The sequence below is a fragment of the Eptatretus burgeri genome, chromosome 2 (genome assembly GCF_056783735.1).
Source record: "Eptatretus burgeri isolate ZD-2024b chromosome 2, Ebu_testis_v1, whole genome shotgun sequence".
NCBI lineage: Eukaryota > Metazoa > Chordata > Myxini > Myxiniformes > Myxinidae > Eptatretus > Eptatretus burgeri.
In genome coordinates, this window is record NC_140962.1 from 12,703,867 (window position 1) to 12,721,414 (window position 17,548).

At 42.1% G+C, this 17,548-nt stretch overlaps 1 protein-coding gene across 1 annotated transcript in view; it reads left to right on the forward strand.

The window, feature by feature from the left end:
• The first annotated feature begins 24 nt into the window (after window positions 1-24).
• Window positions 25-17,548, forward strand: part of LOC147031445 (serine/threonine-protein kinase PAK 4-like) — an 80,626-nt gene continuing 63,102 nt past the window's right edge. The window contains 1 exon segment of the mRNA XM_085863261.1: window positions 25-182. The gene's annotated coding sequence lies outside the window, so the exon portion shown is untranslated.

Genomic DNA, 17,548 nt, shown 5'->3' on the forward strand with positions numbered 1-17,548 from the left:
CCGGAAGTGCCCCTCCCCTCCCCTCCCGCCCTTGGCCCCGGTGCGAGGCACCTGCCTGAGTACCCGGATGTGGCGCCTCGACATGGCGCCAAGTTGAGGAGATTTTTGTTGTTCCTTGGCTCTTTTTGCGTCTCCTCAACCCTCTCCCGTCGAGCGTCCACTCCTCCTTCTTCCCCGGCAAGGTGTGAACGCTCTCGGCCGCGCACCTGTCCTCCTGTTCATTTCGACCCTGTTCTTCCCGGTCATCATTCGTGCTTCCTGAAACGGAGTGATTATTCTTTATTTTATTATTTACCCATCATGTTCACCGTGCTTGTTTGTGTATGACATTCTTGGGTTTTCTATGTTTTCCTAACCCCAGTTCCCCCGTTCTTGATTATATTCTGTCGTGCAATCGATGTCGGTTTAAATAATTAATTGTCGGCTGGAATTATATCAAATTTTTTTTTGTGGTATCCCTTAATTAATTAATTAAATAAATAATTTTATTAATTTTTTGGGGGTTATTTATTTATTTAGATCCGAGACAGGTAATCAGTGCATGCTTCTACAAATACAGTGAGTGCCATTTACAGGTGCGTTTTGTGATTCCGCTTCATCAATCAATTAATTTATTATTATTATTGATAATGCTTCATACTCTTTGAGTCATGCATTGCATTCCGATTGCTATAGTCAGGTAGCCACATATCAATCGTGTTTCTGTGCAAGCTGAAAGTATTTATTTATTATTTATTTATTTTTGCTGCTTTTCAATATTGACCTTTTCTGACCTCTTTCAACCTTTGAATTGACTTTATTTATTTTTTTTTTTAGCTTAATCTGCTGATTTGCCTTTTGATTGACAGAATTTGTCCAAGTGCTCCACAGAAAACCCAAAATGCATTAATGATTATGGGGACATGAAGCTAAAAAAAATCACTAGTTGGTGACTACTTGATGGGATTCTGATACCCATGCATCTGGAATGACGTGTATTGCTGCAAACGTTCTTCCCACACGACCAGAGCACTTTTCTTTCTTCCTTTTATTTATTATTTTATTTTTTGCAGGGCCTGATAAAGAGAATTCTTGTGCAGTTGGGAGTAGTGCGGACTGTCTCTTCTCGACTAAAAACAGAGACTGGCATTGTAGGTGGGGTGCGGGGGCCCCGTGTGCAACGATCCTCGCACCACCCTGGCATGAAACCTCTTTTGCCTCAGCTTTAAAAAAAAATCAAAAAAAATCCCCAAACCACGTGATGACCCAAATTTTTCCACCGAGGAATATGCCTCGTGTAAAACGACTTCTTTATTTAGTACTTTATAATAACCGTGAAAATGCAGTTGTCGTCTTCTGAACGAATCCCGTCTTGCATTCCATGGGAGTAGCTGTTGGCGATCCCGGCACGTGTCTCTGCTTACCTTGTAGACCTCGCACCGAAAGACTTCTCTGCTGTACTACGTGGTGGCATTGGTGCTTTCCCAAAGTTATGAACTTTTAGCATTGCTGAAAGATGTAAATTCATGTTAATGTTTCTCTTCATGATGTCTTCACTTTTGATGGAGGAAAAGCCAACTGGCATTCTGCTGAGCGATTACGGGTTTCGAGGGAACGCCTCATAACCTGCTTTGTGATGAACTCCACAGTCAATTTGTTGTCCTCTTGGCTCTCCATCACTTCAATTTTACATGAGCCCAGATTTAATTCTACTTTTAATAAACAATTGCCGATGTGATAAGTTCTTGTGGAATGAACAATTTAGTTGTATGAAACTTGAGTTGTGGGACGATTCTGCCGCATTTAGAAAATATTTTATTTACTTTTTAAATATGACCTGGATGTCATTCTTGCATGTCGTTTCTTTCAATCACAGTGATTATTACCTCCACCACCGAAGGTGGACAGAGATTATGTTTTCACCCCTGTCTCTGTCTGTCTATCTGCGGGCAGGATATCTCAAAGTTATGGATGGATTCAGACGAAACTTGGTGGACTGGTTAGGTGCGTGACGAGGAATAATTGATTCGATTTTGGTGAAGATCCAGATGCGAGAATTTTCAAAGTGATTCTTCACCATTGAGAGATAAAACCAAAAACGACATATGGCACGATATATCAAAAAGATATGGATGGATTATGACATAACTAGGTGGATGAGTTGGTTAGGTGACAAGAACAAGGTGATTCGATTTTGGTTCAGGTGCAGATGTAGATTCGGCCTATCGGGGGGGGGGGGGGGGATACAAAGCGTACATTGATCAGCCTTACGGAGGTGTGCGCTCCACTGAGTGCCATTCTAGATTCCCAATGAAACAAAATCACATGGTCCTGGCAGAGGACTATTTGAGCTGAGATGCCCTCACCTCTGAGCTAGAAACATTTGGATCATTTATCGTATACGGTTGTTGCAATATGCATAGTGTATCTACTACTGTTGTAGTGACTGGTCTTTTGGTCGTACTGATTGACGAAGTATGAAAAATGTAATGCTTTCAGGTTGTTCGTCTTCATTTTTGCTTTTGGTGTGGAAGTAGTTGTGTTTATGAGTTGTGCTCGGGTGGTGATATCGCACAGGTTAGATGCACAAGTTTAATTAAATGGTCATGAATGCCTATCCTGCACATTGCCAGCAAAGTACTTTGCAAGATGCTGCTGAACAGAACGCATAAGATTGTTGACAGCACCATAAGGAACGAACAAGATAGGTTCAGGAGAGACTGGGCATGCAGGGATCGGATCTTCATGTGAAGAACAACAAGAAAACAATGCAATGAATGGAATGCAAACGTTTACCTACCATTCATTGACTTTGAAAAGGTGTTCGACAGCATGAATAGAGAGGGAATGTGGAAGATCCCAAGACTGTATGGAATACCAGATACATTTGTATGGATGACGTTGAGTACCTACAATGGATACAAATGCAGTGTAATTTGCAACAATAAGTTGTCATCTGGATTTCAAGGTACTACAGGAGTCGGACAAGGTTGCATGTTGTCTCCATTATTGTTTTCCATGGTGTTGGACTCGGTGTTGCAGAAAAGTAATGGGATACCTTGGAGGAACCAATTAGAATAGCTACACTGCTGTAGGAAGTCTGCTTTACAGATTATATCTTCCTGATGTCATCCTTGCATAGCATGGCGAAGAGAGTAAATATGTGGTGTGAGTGGGGCTGACAACATAGCCAAAACAGAAAGCATGAACATACATGCCACACACACCAACAACCACATCGTGCAAAAATTCACCAATTGGAGAGATTGACATGTTTACGTATCTGAGTTCCACGGTTGCCATAACAGGAGGGGAGATGCAGATGTACCACAAGGGGTGCATTCATGAAATGCAAGGAAATTTGGAAGTTAAAGAAGCACAGCACCAAAATTAAGCTGAGGATCTTTCACAGCAACATGAAGTCATTCCTCCATTTCAGATGTGAATTTTGGGAAATCACCAAATAAATTGCGAACTAGTGTCTCATCTGCAACCGCCACAACAAAATATTGAGAATATTCTGACCTGACATGGCGAGTAAGAAAGAAAGGGGTTGAAAGATTAACGGGGAAGAAAAACATCATTCAATAGATCAAGATTAGGAGGTGGAGATGGATTGGTCCTACGGTACACTTGGAGGATCAAGATATACTGAAAAAACACATATATCATGATATCTCAAAAAGTTGTGGACAAGTTACGACAAACGAGGTGGATGAGTTGGTTTGGTGAAAAGAACAAGCGGATTTGATTTTGGTTGAGATCCAGCCTATCTGTGGGATACAAAACGTAAACTGTTCACCGGGGCGGAGGTTTGTGCTCCACCGAGTGCCGTTCTACTTTGTTTAGTTTTGCTGAGTCTCGCTCCATGAGCGATCTTTATTTTATTTTATTCATTTATTTATTTATTTTAAACCATTCAGCCGATCATTCTGAAACTTTCGCAGATTGTAGGCACAGTCCCTGCGATGGTCAAGCGACAGTTTTGCGAGGTCAACATTGGCCAAAAGTCAACAACTTGGTGCTGTTCGAGTTCCAATATGGTTTATTTTCAGTGCAATTTTTATTTATTTATTATTTTCTGTTAATATGGATGTAATCCAGCTTTGTTTAGATTTTGTTTACTCTATCCGGTCACTGCTTCATGTCCAAGAGGATTGTACTTTGAGCTGTCTAATCTGGGTTTGATTGGTGCTTTGCATGGAGGGCTTTGCATGTGCAGGTCCTCAGACAGACGTGAAGCTCTAAGGCTCATCCACGAGCATTTGCTAGTGGACGTTAAAAATTCCTTGGTAGAGTAAGTGAGGGATCGCCTACCCAAATCGTCTCCAGCCAAATTTGAATGTTAGGCCTGGCCAAGCGGTTCATGAAAGGCGTAGGCCAAAACTACTACCCCTCTTCCCACCGACCCCACAAAGAAGGTGGGATGAGATATTAATTGGGACAGTAGTCACAGTAGACTTTTTGTCTTTCCCTAGTAACTGCTTTCATTAATTTCATTTTGTATGCAGCGCTTAACCGCATGGTTGCATCATTGCTGGGGGTGGCTGTGCTGCAGATGCAGTGCCCCCTGTAGGTTAGAGCTTGAATTTGGAATTTCTTCACGTGCTGGTGATAACTCGCCTACTCTTCGCGAAGGACACTGGGTTCTTTAACATCCACCAACTAACGCGGGAAAATGGGATGCCCAGTTTAACGTCCATCCGAGGGATAGCACGCATTGATAAATCACCCTGCCTTTGAAACCACATTAAGAACAGTTTATAGCTTGGTTGGGATTCAAACCTCGGCAAGACGGCTTTGAGGCACGCCTGCCAGCTCACTGACCTCGTGACTGCTTTGATTTGCAGTAAATTTAAACATTTACAATGAGATGACGTGTTCTTTGTCATTCACATACACTTAAACGGACGTGACTTGTTTGCTTTCAGTTCTTTCTCCCAAATGAGGCACGTTTCAAATCGTGTTTTCATTATATCACGTTTTGCACATTGTTATCCACGTCAGTAATATTGAACGGCAGTTACATTGAGTGACATTGCTATAGAATTAATTTTCTGGCATCAAACAAAATTTGAACTCTCAACAGGTTGCACATAAGCTTGACCTTTTGTTGTTGATGTCTTGGTTTAAATGACATGCTAGTTAAAAGGTTTTGATTTTCGTGTTTGTGCACACTATCATCGCGGATCTAGGGGAATGCTTCAAGCAGGACTTGTAATATTTTAGCATGTCCTTTGTAGCATTTCTCTAAAATGGCAGATTTCTCTTCCAGTAGTTGTTCGTGTCCAACTACTCTGAGGAATAATGTTGAGCAATTTAATATGTCCCAACCACGTAAAAAGGTATGAAAATTTGAACAAAAGCGTAATGTTCAATCTCAAACCTCCCGGCAGTGTGGAACGGTTTAGGTGAAGTGCACGTGGCGCTACAGTGAAGGTTGCTTGTTATGAGAAAGGACTGAATGTAACTGTCAGTAATTTGCTTAAATATGCTAAAAATGGAAGGCTAAACAGGTCACCCCACTTCTTAAATGGGTTGACCTGTTTAGCCTTACCATCTCAAATGGCTCATGATTACAATAAATGTTCCCTTGCAAGAAACTTCAACACAGGAGGAGGCCATTAGGCTCATCAAAGCCCACACGATGATTGCCAACCATGTTTGTTTGTCCGTGTTCCATTCTTTGAAATACTCAGCATCAAACAAGAAAGCAACACGACCATTGTCAGACTGGTGTGACTCGACCAGGCTCGGAGCAGATTCTGGGATCTCGTGTACGATGTTGATGTGTCCATTCTTTCTGAATGCCCTTGTAATTTATGTTAATGCAGTGATGTTTCTTGATGACTTTGTTTCCTCTGCCACCAAAAGGTGGACGGAGGTTATATTTTCACCCTTGTTTGTCTCTCTGTCTGTCTGTGGGCAGGATAACTCAAAAAGTTCTGGATAGATTCGGATGAAATTTGGTCGACAGATTGCATTTGTGACCAGGACAAATTGCTTAGATTTTGGTGAAGATCCAGATCCAATAATTTTAAGTGATTCTTCATCACTGATGGGCCAAAAACGATTTAGTATATCGCACGATATCTCATAAAGTTAGACAGATTCGGATGAAACTAGGTGGAAGAGTTGGTTAGGTGGCAAGAACAAGTCATTTGGATTTTGGATCAGCTCCGGATGCAGATCAGGCCTATCGGTGGGATACAAAATGTAAACTCTTTTTTTTTTTTCCTGGCAGACGTATGTGCTCTTCTATTAAAGTGCCATTCTAGTTTTACATGCGATTTGTATAGAAAAATCAGACAGGCCTCGGATCACTGTTTAAAAGTTTTAAAAAAAAGTTTTTTCAAGGATAAACTTGTTTACTTGTTATTAGAGATATGTGAAGAAATAAAAATTTTAAGTTGTTTTGTTTTCTCGTGGGCATCATTGAAACCAATTTGAAAATTGCATTTGCCCACACTTGTGTTATTATTTTCTTCTTTTCGTGTTTAGTCGTACATAATTGGTTGCTGTGTTTTCTTTGTTGTTGTTGTTTTTTCTTTCTTTCTTTCTTTCTTTCAGTTGCAACATACAAAATAAACCAAAACTTTTGAATGTTTCATCCTCTAAAAATATTGTCAACACTTGATGTGAAGCTTTCTTGGCATCAACTAGATGTGGCATTGTAGTTTTGTTGGCTGCATGCTTTCACTTTGAGCCGTTTCGTTCTGGGTTTGACCCGCTGTGAAATAAATCTGACGAATTGCCGTCCTGTGCAGTTCATGCGGGGGCGGTCTCAGCATACATTCCTTTGAAGGGGGTGTAAAGCCAACTTGTCCCATCTGCAATAGTGATGAAAAAGATCCCATTTCTTTTTTCAACAGTATGAATGGTTTCAAAGACTTTGTAAAAAAAATTATTTTGTTTTTTTTGACATTGATCGAAGAATCATAGTGAAGCTCATACATAAATCGCATTCAGGGCAAAGACATTCGGAGATGTCGGTTAATTTCAATGTGAATTGCAATTAAATTGTTAGATGGGCAAAGGTGTGTGTGTGTGTGATGGAAACATGTGGAGTGTGACGAGCACTCCCCCGATCTCCATTGGACATAGTTCTACACCAAAGCATCACCTCCAACTCGGAGGCCTCGGCCCGGTGACTCTGTCAAACAGACAAAGATTACATGGTCATGCTTTGATTCACCAGCAGATCACATCACGTGCCTTCTGGTTGAATGGTTTGCATTAGCAGGAACGGGTGGCAGACTGATGGTTGTTGTTTGCGGGTTTACTGTGTGAGACATAATCCGTGGCAGTGCTCACCATAACAGTTAGGAGGTGCGTCTGATGTGTATACATATACATATACAGTGCCAGTCAAAAGTTTGAACACATTGACTCATTCAAGGCTTTTCTTTATTGTTACGATTTTCTAATATATGTATATATGTATGTATATATGTATGTATATATGTATGTATATATGTATGTATATATGTATGTATATGTATATATATGTATATATATATATATATATATTGTTACAGATTCGCGCCCGCCGGCGTGCTGACGGCCACGTAACTCGAATCGCGGCACGTCGCCTACCGGACGGACAATCCAGTCGTGACCCTCTCGGACTAACGCCGGGAACCAGTCACGGGTGGACCTTTCGGTCTCACCGCGATCGAGCCAATCAGCCCCCGCGTGGGATAGGGTTGCTCGCCAAATTCGACCTACCTAAGTACCCACACGGAGGGTAGACCGGGCGATCGCACCTCGCCGCAGGTCGACTTCGGACACGGGCCACTTCAGCGACCCGTTCCGTACTATCGGGATAACCGAGCGGTGTTATCGTCGGCCTCGACGGTTCGATTAATTATCGGGCGTATTCAGCCCACTACCAACCCTTTACGTGAAGCAAGATGAGGATTCAATGAAATAAATGACGAAGCGAAGCGGGAAACAGTTCAACACAAAGCATATTTATTCGCGATGAACGGAAAGCGCACATATACAATTCCACCAAAAGCACATAGAAAAGGAAAAAAACACAATGCAATTTTACACAAAAGCAAATGCGACAATGCAGATCTAATACCGATTACGCGAGCACACGGCAACACTTATACAATTTTACTTCACAGACGGCGCCGACAACACACATTCCCAAAAACAAAAGAAAAGAGAACACCCTCAAAGATGAGGCGGGCCTGAGGCCGAGACCGGGTCGGGCCTACCCGTCTGGTGATGAGACGCGGAGCGGCGATGGTGCCTCAACTCCGCGGGCCTCGCGGGCAGTGTCTGGTAGGGGGTGGGAAAGGGGCCCCCTTGGTCGCACTATCTCAGCGCGGGGGGAAACAGGAGGGGGTTGCTGATGCTCGGGGTATAGAGGAGGATCTCTACTCTGCCTCGAGTCCCGCGACGAGCGTCTCCACCTCGGCCAGGTCGCGCCGTCGGCCTCCCTGGTGTGCAGCTCCCGGCACGACGCGAGCACCCCCTCGTCTGCCTTCGCCGCCTCTCCACAGCTCCGTCCCCTTCGCTCCGACTCCAACGCACACGACGACGACCAACTCCTTCTTGCTTCTTCTTCCCAACTCCACCGACTGCGAAGTCTTAACTCTCCATTAACTTGACTGACGAACGCGGTCGCTTATATAAGCCCCGTGGCTTCGCTCTCTCATCTTTGACCCCCTGCCTTCGACCTTTCACCTCGCTCCCCATTGGCCCGAGAAAAAGTGGGCGTGATTGCTTTTTGATCCATAAATTTGCATATAGCGATCGCCCTCCAACGCCCTGGAGGCGGGGCCAAATCGCCCCTCGCTCACCGATTGGACGGAACAAAAGTGGGCGTGTGTCGTTTTTGATCCGTTTTTGAAGCGGAAAATCCGTGGTTTTGTACACGCTGTTCGGCGCGCGCCCTGCACGAGTCCAACACCGGTACCCACAAGCGGCGCAAGAACGGTGGCGATGCGACGGTTGCGAGGTGTGACGTGAAGCGGCGCCGCGGTGGGTGGTTGATGTTGTGGTTGGTGGTGGTAACAATGGCGGTTGGTCCAAAATAAAGATAGTAAAAGAAAACGGCTATCCTGAAGAGTCGCAGCACGCATAAATGACATGTATTCCCACTAGACAACGGGTTTGGGCCTAACTACACATATACTTACCGAGATATCTCACCTAAGGGACCTGAATGGTGGTTTGCGAATTTGGTAACCACAACACTATATATATATATATATATATATATATATATATATATATATATATATATATATATATATATATATATATATATATATATATATATATATATATATATATAAAGTTGAAAGTGTGTCTGTGTGTTTCACTGTGACCTATGCACGTGAAAACTACTGGACTGATCCTCACCAAACTTCACATGCTGACAGAACATGTACGCTGGAGTGTCCCGATGTAAAAGAATTGGACTTCCGACTTCCGGTTTCCGAATTGTGACGTCATCACCTGATTTCGTAACGTTAATTTTTCAAGTTCAGCCAATTGACATGGGGTCAACGCCACAAACAATATATCTAACGTATGATTTTATGTTTTTGTTTGTCTGTTTGTTTGTTTCTCTGCATGCACTAATCTCCTGAAAGGTGAAAGATAGGAGCTAACCACTGAAACAAAATATGTCGGGATGGGCCCCTCGAACGTTATGGGCTATGTGGTGAGGCCCCTCGGCCGGGGGGGGGGCGTCGGGGAAAGGGGGTGTGTTTCCCCCTCACCAACCCCCTTAACCTATGACTGCCATGGCCCAATAGGAAACTGATACTGTGCTCGCGTCAGACATATGTATAGAAGATTAAATTCATTCAAAAAGAACCCGGGCAGTGCCGGGTGCATTCACCTAGTGTAGAATAATAGTGAAGACATCAAAACTATGAAATAACATGCATGGAATTATGTAGTAACCAAAAAAAGTGTTCAACAAATCAAAATACAAGCCGGTAGGCGAAGTGGCTGCTCACTCCAGATGGAAAGCTGGCCGACGCGACTCGCCGATTTTCATGTACATGCTATCGATCAATTTAGCACAATAAATATGATTATCACAGCCCTCTTAGTTTGCGCCCAGAAACCCGTCTTGTGAAATTTCAGGAATGTTTCCAAAGAGACTAACAAATGGCAGCCCTGGTAATTCCATTCATATATTCGCTAAAAATTTTATTTTTTTATATGATGCTGTAAGACATTCTCCTTGGGCACAAAAAAACAGGTCCCTCGGAGGTTCAGTTTCGGAGGTATTGATTTTTTTGTACAGTCCACAATAAGTGTACGATGTACGATAAAGTATTTTAGCTGTTGCTAAGCAACGGAGGTGTGCATAGCAACCATTCATTTTTGTGTACATGCTAGACACATTGTACACATTTCACCCAAGTTTCATCAAAATCAGACTCTTTCTCTTAGAGATATTCGCAATTAACCGTTTCTGAAATGTTCGACATGTACTTGCCCAAAACCTATGTCCTACAAATATTTTTGTTGGGGCTGCAAGTTGGCATGAAGGGAGCTAGATAGATTGCGCACAGAACTCTAAGCTTCAATTTTTCGATTTTTTTTGACCACTTTAAAGGGCCGTTGCTATGCCGTTGCTAGGGCCCGGGGTCCCATATTCGAAAGCACACGATTCCCAGAAATATTGGTTCTACGTACCAAATTTCATTGGAATCAGTTGAGTGGTTTAGCCCCGAGGCTTGACCAAAGTTTCGTGGACAGACAGACAAATGGAAATGTCCAGAATAAGGGACCGGACTAAGAACAGCCAATATTTTAGATTCTTCAAAGTAGCCACCCTTTGCCTTGATGACAGCTTTGCACACTCTTGGCATTCTCTCAACCAGCTTAATGAGGTAGTCACATGGAATGTTTTCCAACAGTCTTTAAAGAGCTCCCACATATGCTGAGCACTTGTTGGCTGCCTTTCCTTCACTGTGCAGTCCAACTCATCCCAAACCATCTCAATTGGGTTTAGGTTGGGTGATTGCAGAGGCCAGGTCATCTGATGCAGCCCTTACACAGCCTGCAGGTGTTTTGGGTCATTGTCCTGTTGAAAAACAAATGATGGCCCCACTAAGCGCAAACCAGATGGGATGGCTTATCACTGCAGAATGCTATGGTCACCATGCTGGTTAAGTGTGCCTTGAATTCTAAATAAATTGCCGACAGTGTCACCAGTAAAGCACCCCCACACCATCACACCTCTTCCTCCATGCTTCACGGTGGGAACCACACAAGCAGAAATCATCCGTTCACCTTCTCTGCGTCTCAAAGACACGGCGGTTGGAACCAAAAATCTCAAATTTGGACTCATCAGACCAAAGGACAGATTTCCACTGGCCTAATGTCCATTGTTCGTGTTTGTTGGCCCAAGCAAGTCTCTTCTTATTGGTCTCCTTCAGTCGTGGTTTCTTTGCAGCAATTCGACCATGAAGGCCTGATTCACAGTCTCTTCTGAATAGTAGACGATGAGATGCGTCTTACTTGAACTCTGTGAAGCATTTACTTGGGCTGCAATCTGAGGTGCAGTAAGTTGGTGATTTCTGAGGCTGGTAACTCGAATAAAATTATCCTCTGCAGTAGAGCTAACTCTGGGTCTTCTTTTCCTGTGGCAGTCCTCCTGAGAGCCAGTTTCACCATAGCGCTTGATGGTTTTTGCGACTGCATTAGAAGAAACTTTCAAAGTTCTTGAAATTTTCTGGATTGACTGATCTTCATGTGTTAGAGTAATGATGGACTGTCGTTTCTCTTGCCATAATATGGACTACTACAGCACAGACAAAATAATTGTCTTTTACCAAATAGAGCTATTTACTGTCGACCAACCCTACCTTGTTACAACACAACGTGTGTGTGCGTGTGTGTGTCCTCATCTCCTCCATCACTCCAAAACCATAATACCTAGTACCCTGCAACTTGCATGCATACGAAGAGAACTCCAAGGAAGTGCAAGAGTGAAAATTGTGTTTGGGTTAATTAAAACACCCCCTTTGAAGATAATTAACGGCCTTATTTAATTATATCCTTCATCAGGAGATCGTCGGCCACCTCGCTCTCTGGGTCTGAAGGTGTTTCCTGGGTAACTTCACCGTGGTCTGAAGTTGCCATGTTTTCTGGCCTGTTCAATCATCTCTTGACTTGGAACAGGCCACAACGATTTCTTAACGATAAAGTTGTTGTTTTCACTTTCCTCACTCATATTATCGAGTGCCTGTTCATCACAGCTCCACATTTCGGACATATTTGACATTTCAGGCATCTCCAGGAGGTAAAAATAATGTACACGTCACATTGACCGAGCTGTGCGATGACTGCTGGTCTATCAGGAGGTGCCTCGCCGGCTGAAAATGTGCAAATTCATTTTTAGATGACATCGCTTTGATTAACATCATCATTCATACATTAAAAAAAACAATAACTCCCATCGACCTCGTGTTCCGAGTTCCTTCATGTCTGTTTCGGCTGTGAAAAGCGTGTGCCGACATTTTGTGGTCGCTTTGGGTTATTTTTCCATTTTGGTCGGGCGAGAATGGAGGTACAGTAAGCAGTTGTTTATCGTTAAATGAACCGAGTTTACTCTCAGAATCGTAAGGAGTTTCTGTTTGTGACTTTCAAAACTAATAACAATTTCCGAGCTGTTTGCTGTATTAACATGTTTTCTAAAATTAGAGCATATATATATATATATATATATATATATATATATATATATATATATATTTTTTTTTTTTACCCATCACACAATTGGCAGCTGTTTTTAGCTCGCCTGTTCGAAGAACAGAGAGCTATAGCGATACCCCCGGCGTGAGCGTCAGCGTGAGCGTGAAAATGTGAAAGTTTTTGGTGCAAGTTATTTCCTTTCTTATGTTTTTATCTACCACACTATTTTTTAGCTTGCCTGTTCGAAGAACAGAGCTATAGCGATACCCCTGGCATGAGGGTCAGCGTCAGTGTGAAAATGTTAAAGTTTTTGGTGCAAGTTATTTTCTTTCTCATGTTTTTATCTACCACACTATTTTTTACTGATTACAATATACAAATACATATATTGCTTTAAAATTATTTGGATCAGACTTCACTGCATTGCTTTCTAAAAAATATTATTAGACTAGTCTTTTAAAAAACGATAAATGCGTAAACAGGCGAGAATTGGGTGGCTTTGACACCAACTCTCTGGTTAAATAATAATGTTTATGCACATCTTGAAATGACTTTCATGCAATGTTGTTTTTTTAGCAATTTAGTAAAATTCCCCCCCCAAACAAGGGTAAAAGCTGCACAAGGTTTCTGGGTTGTATACAGTACTTGCTGTACTCGGTAATCACACTGACTCCAATCTGCCAATTCCCATAAAATTGATGATCGTGTGTGTGTACGTGTTTGCGAATATGGGGTTTCAGAATGTGGAATGGAGTCCTCCCAAGGTGAGCTCAAAGTATCGTTACTGAGACCAGGACGGCTTCCAACTATAGTTTGTTTGTAGTGGTATTCCCAGGGATGGTTTTTCATATCTCTGTGAGGTTCTTCTTCATCATTCCATGAGGTTCTTCATCACTGGGACAACTTTGGCATTCTTCAGCTTCAAGGATCTTCTCACTTCATGCTTGAGATCTTGGTATTTGGTCATTTTCTTGATTTCTGCATCGTTAGTCCAAAATCACCGGTATCAACACCTCAATGGCAGTGCTTATAGCAATGCAATGCAATGCAATGCTTTCTTCTCTTTTTTTGTTTTGTATCCAAGTATGATATCTGGTCGCAATGCTTTGTTTGTCAATGTTCACGCTCAATGGGATCATAAGCTCGTATGTAAGCGGTACTTCGTTTTCAGTAATTGCTTTTGGTTCATTTTCCCACAAATTTTCTGGAACTGGAATATCAAAGTTTTTGCGGATGCGCCAGTAGATTACTTTACAAACTTTGTTGTGGTGTTGTGTGTATAGCTGTTTTACACGTTTTTGTCTTTTTCGTGTTCGGTCATTAAGCATCACGTATCATTCTCTCTGCTCACCCCACCTCCACCCCTCACCTGTCTTTTTTTTTTCCTCCTCTCCCCCACCCTTTTCTCTCACTCTGTCCCCTCCTCACCCCCCCTCTCATAAAATACAGCACTCTCCTCCCACACTTCTGTTGCTCTCTCGCTGTCTGTGCCTCTTTCTCTCTTTCTGTCTTGCACCCTTCCCTCCCACAGAGGAATAGCAACGTTCGGTGAGGTGTCACTCTCACCTCCTAGCTAACTCCCCCTCCTTCATCCTCTCTGCCTCCCCTTCCCCCTCTCACCCTACACCTGCCTCCTCTCTCTCTCCCTCCCTCTTTCCCTCCCCCCTCACTTTATTGACCCGTCAGTGAAGCGACGAGTTGTATTTGCTAGTTGATAAAAACGGAAGTACCACCTATTGTAAGCAAAAACTTTTAGACTGTGGAGTGAAACGAGCTATGAATTTGCATTTCAGAAAATTTACAAACGTATGAATGACGCAATTCTAATGCATTATATTTTTGCATTGACTGCCTGTTCACTGCCACCGCTCGTGCAGTCTCTGCCCGTTCGCCACTCGTTTTGACATTGACGCATCATTACATTTTTTTTTTTTGAAGAGGACACTGCCAATGGCTGTTCTGTGAGACCTTTTTGTAGTAAATGTTGCAGTAAATTACAGCAAATGTAAATATCAGTGTTTTTTGTTTGTTTTTTTTGCATTCACTCTGCTATGTCTATTATGATCTTGCATATCAACACAAATATTCCTCAGACCCTTGCACGGCTGCATATCTTATTTCTCAGACCCAGCATATCAAGTCACTAAGACAAGCAGCAGAGATGCGTCCCCAAACCTGTGCCATTATGCTGAATCTGATTGTGATTCCATTAACCATTATATTTCCATGATAATTACAAGCAAATGGCTACGCACATCAGACACGGTTGTGAAAGGGCTTTATTCATTCATTTTCTTTTTTTAACTGTAGCCTGGGGAATGACCCTTTGCCTCTTATTTTCCCAGACCTAGGTGGAGGATTCGCAGTAAGCGTTTGATTCATTGTGTTTTGCCAAGTGTCGATCTACGAGTGATTTTTTTTTAGTCTTTTTGTTATGTGGAGATCTTTATCTTTGCCGAGGTATGTGCTCTACCGAGTGCCCTTCTAGTTACGCCTGTAGTTGTCACACTGGCCTTACAGCCAAGGTCCTAAATTAATCTTTATGGATGACAATGCTTGTATACACCTTGTCAATGCTTGACTTCAGAACCACATCACTCGCATGGACTGGCCTGCACAACCTTTGCACTTAAATCCGATTATATGTCCTTGGGATTTTTTTTGGGGGGGAGGTGTGCTTGTGGTTGCCAAGTCCATGCACAATCTCTTGATCGACTGGCACAGCCCCACAGTGAGAACTAAATCTTCTGATTTGGTTGGTGAGAAGACGTGTACAAGCTTGCATTGGGGTCATTGGTGTTAGCACAGGTTATTAAATCCATTTCTGCCAATGTAAACCTGTGTTCATTTGTAGACTGGCGGCGTCGTCGATTTACATCCTCATTTCACACAGCCATGAAAAAGTCAACTTTGGCTTCCATTGCCCTCATTTTTGTTTATGGAGTGTTTAGAACAGTGTGCCAGTCCCCTTCAACAGGAATATGAACGTGTATGAATGCACCAAAAAATCAATATAAATCTCACCTTTTGGTGTGTGCCTGTCGGTAACAAAGGTAAGATGTGCCAAATGATAAACTTTCATAATGATTCATATTTAATCGTCATGTTTGAGGTATCCAGAAAAATTACTCCAAGCAAGTCCAGATTTTGTCATCATTGTATCGTCATGAGATACTCTTTTGACTTAACTGTAAATGTTTTTTTTTTTTTTTCTCCTCAAATAATTAATTGCGCACAACCAAATACATCATTAATTACAGAATGTCGGTAGCGGTTTGTAGAGGGTTCACCCATTCACAGTGGCAGCTGCAGCATTTGCTTCGAATGGCCTGTGCCAGTGATTGAAGCCACATGGCCCCTGTTTTCTGCTTAGATTGCATTCCATGTGCTCCCTTCACTCACTGGATCAAAGGGCGTCACCGTATCTGTCGTCTTACACTCACGCCGGACTTTGTTGTTTTGACATTATTCCATGTGGTGAAAAGTTTTTGTCTTCGAGGTCTGGCCTACAAATGAATGGCCTAATGCATTTCTGAAATATATTTCAGGTTTTTTGTTTTGTTTTTGTTTTTTGTTGTGTGCATGTGTGTGTGTGTTTACTGTGCAAAAGTCTCAGGTCACCTTGAAAGTAAACATTGATATTGGTGTATTTTGATAAATCAAAGGTGTTTAATAAAAGAAACAAAAATTAATTGTATTTTATAATATTAGTGTCTGAAATTTAAATATTTGGTGTGACCACAATTTTTCATGCAAAGCAGCAGATTAATTATCCATGTTGTAATGCTTTCCTGCAATATATTGGGATATTCCTTTGTGATGTTGTTCCAAACATTCTGAAAAGTTTCCCATAATTTGTGTTTTTTAATATTTTGGTTTTGTCGTTTTTCTTTCCAGCCAAATAATCCCAGACAGCTTCTATGACGTTAAGATCAGGACGTTGAAGGGGCCTTTCTAATAGCTGTCGAGTTCCTGACTCTGCTTTTCTCGGTAAAATGTGTTTAATGACGTTTCCAGTGTTTGTGGTCGTTGTCGTGCTGGCAAACAAAGTTGTCGTCATTGGTCTCCTTCCTGATGGGATACCATGGTGGATTTGGATCTGCTTGTACTTTCACCATTCATCGCTCCCTCAATTTCTACCAAATCACCAACACAAGCAGCAGAAATGCATCCCCAAACCCGAACGGGGCTTCCATCATGTTTTGCAGTCGGCTGTAGACAACTTTCCTTGTAATTCTCACCAACCCTCCCTCTGACATACTTCCTTCTCTTTGCTCCAAAATTTTCAAATTTTGACTTGTCACTTTAAAGTACCCTTCCCCTGTTGATGAGCATCCCAACTCTGATATGCTTGGGTGTATTTCAGTCTCTTGGTTTTGTTAGCTTTGTGTGGAAAGGGATTTTTTTTTGCAGCAACTTGCCTATGGAGACTACTTTTGATATCTGACCTTCTGATGGTAGAAGGTCCACTTTGAAAGCATGACATCTGTGCCAGTTCTTATTTAAGTTCACCATTTTATTTATTTATTTTTTCTATTTCTTAAGAAACTTATCTTGCAGTATTACTAATCTGTTTTGAGTTTATTTGGCCTTCCAATCCATTTTCTATCTTTATCCTTGCCGGTTACATTATGCTTCTGTATTGTTGATTGCCACATCTGGAAAATCCTGTTTTGTTGGATATTTCTCTGCGAATTGTCTTCTTGGTGTAAAACTATTATTTCGAGTCTCGTCGAGTTTGATATCGTGGACATGGTGTGGGTCTATATTTTCCTGCAAGAGAGAAATTACAAATTTGTGAAAAAAAATCTGGTGGCCAAAGCTTTTTGCACGGATATACAGTATATTGTAACAGCTTGCAGAACTGGTATGGGAGCCGGTTCGTGTTAAA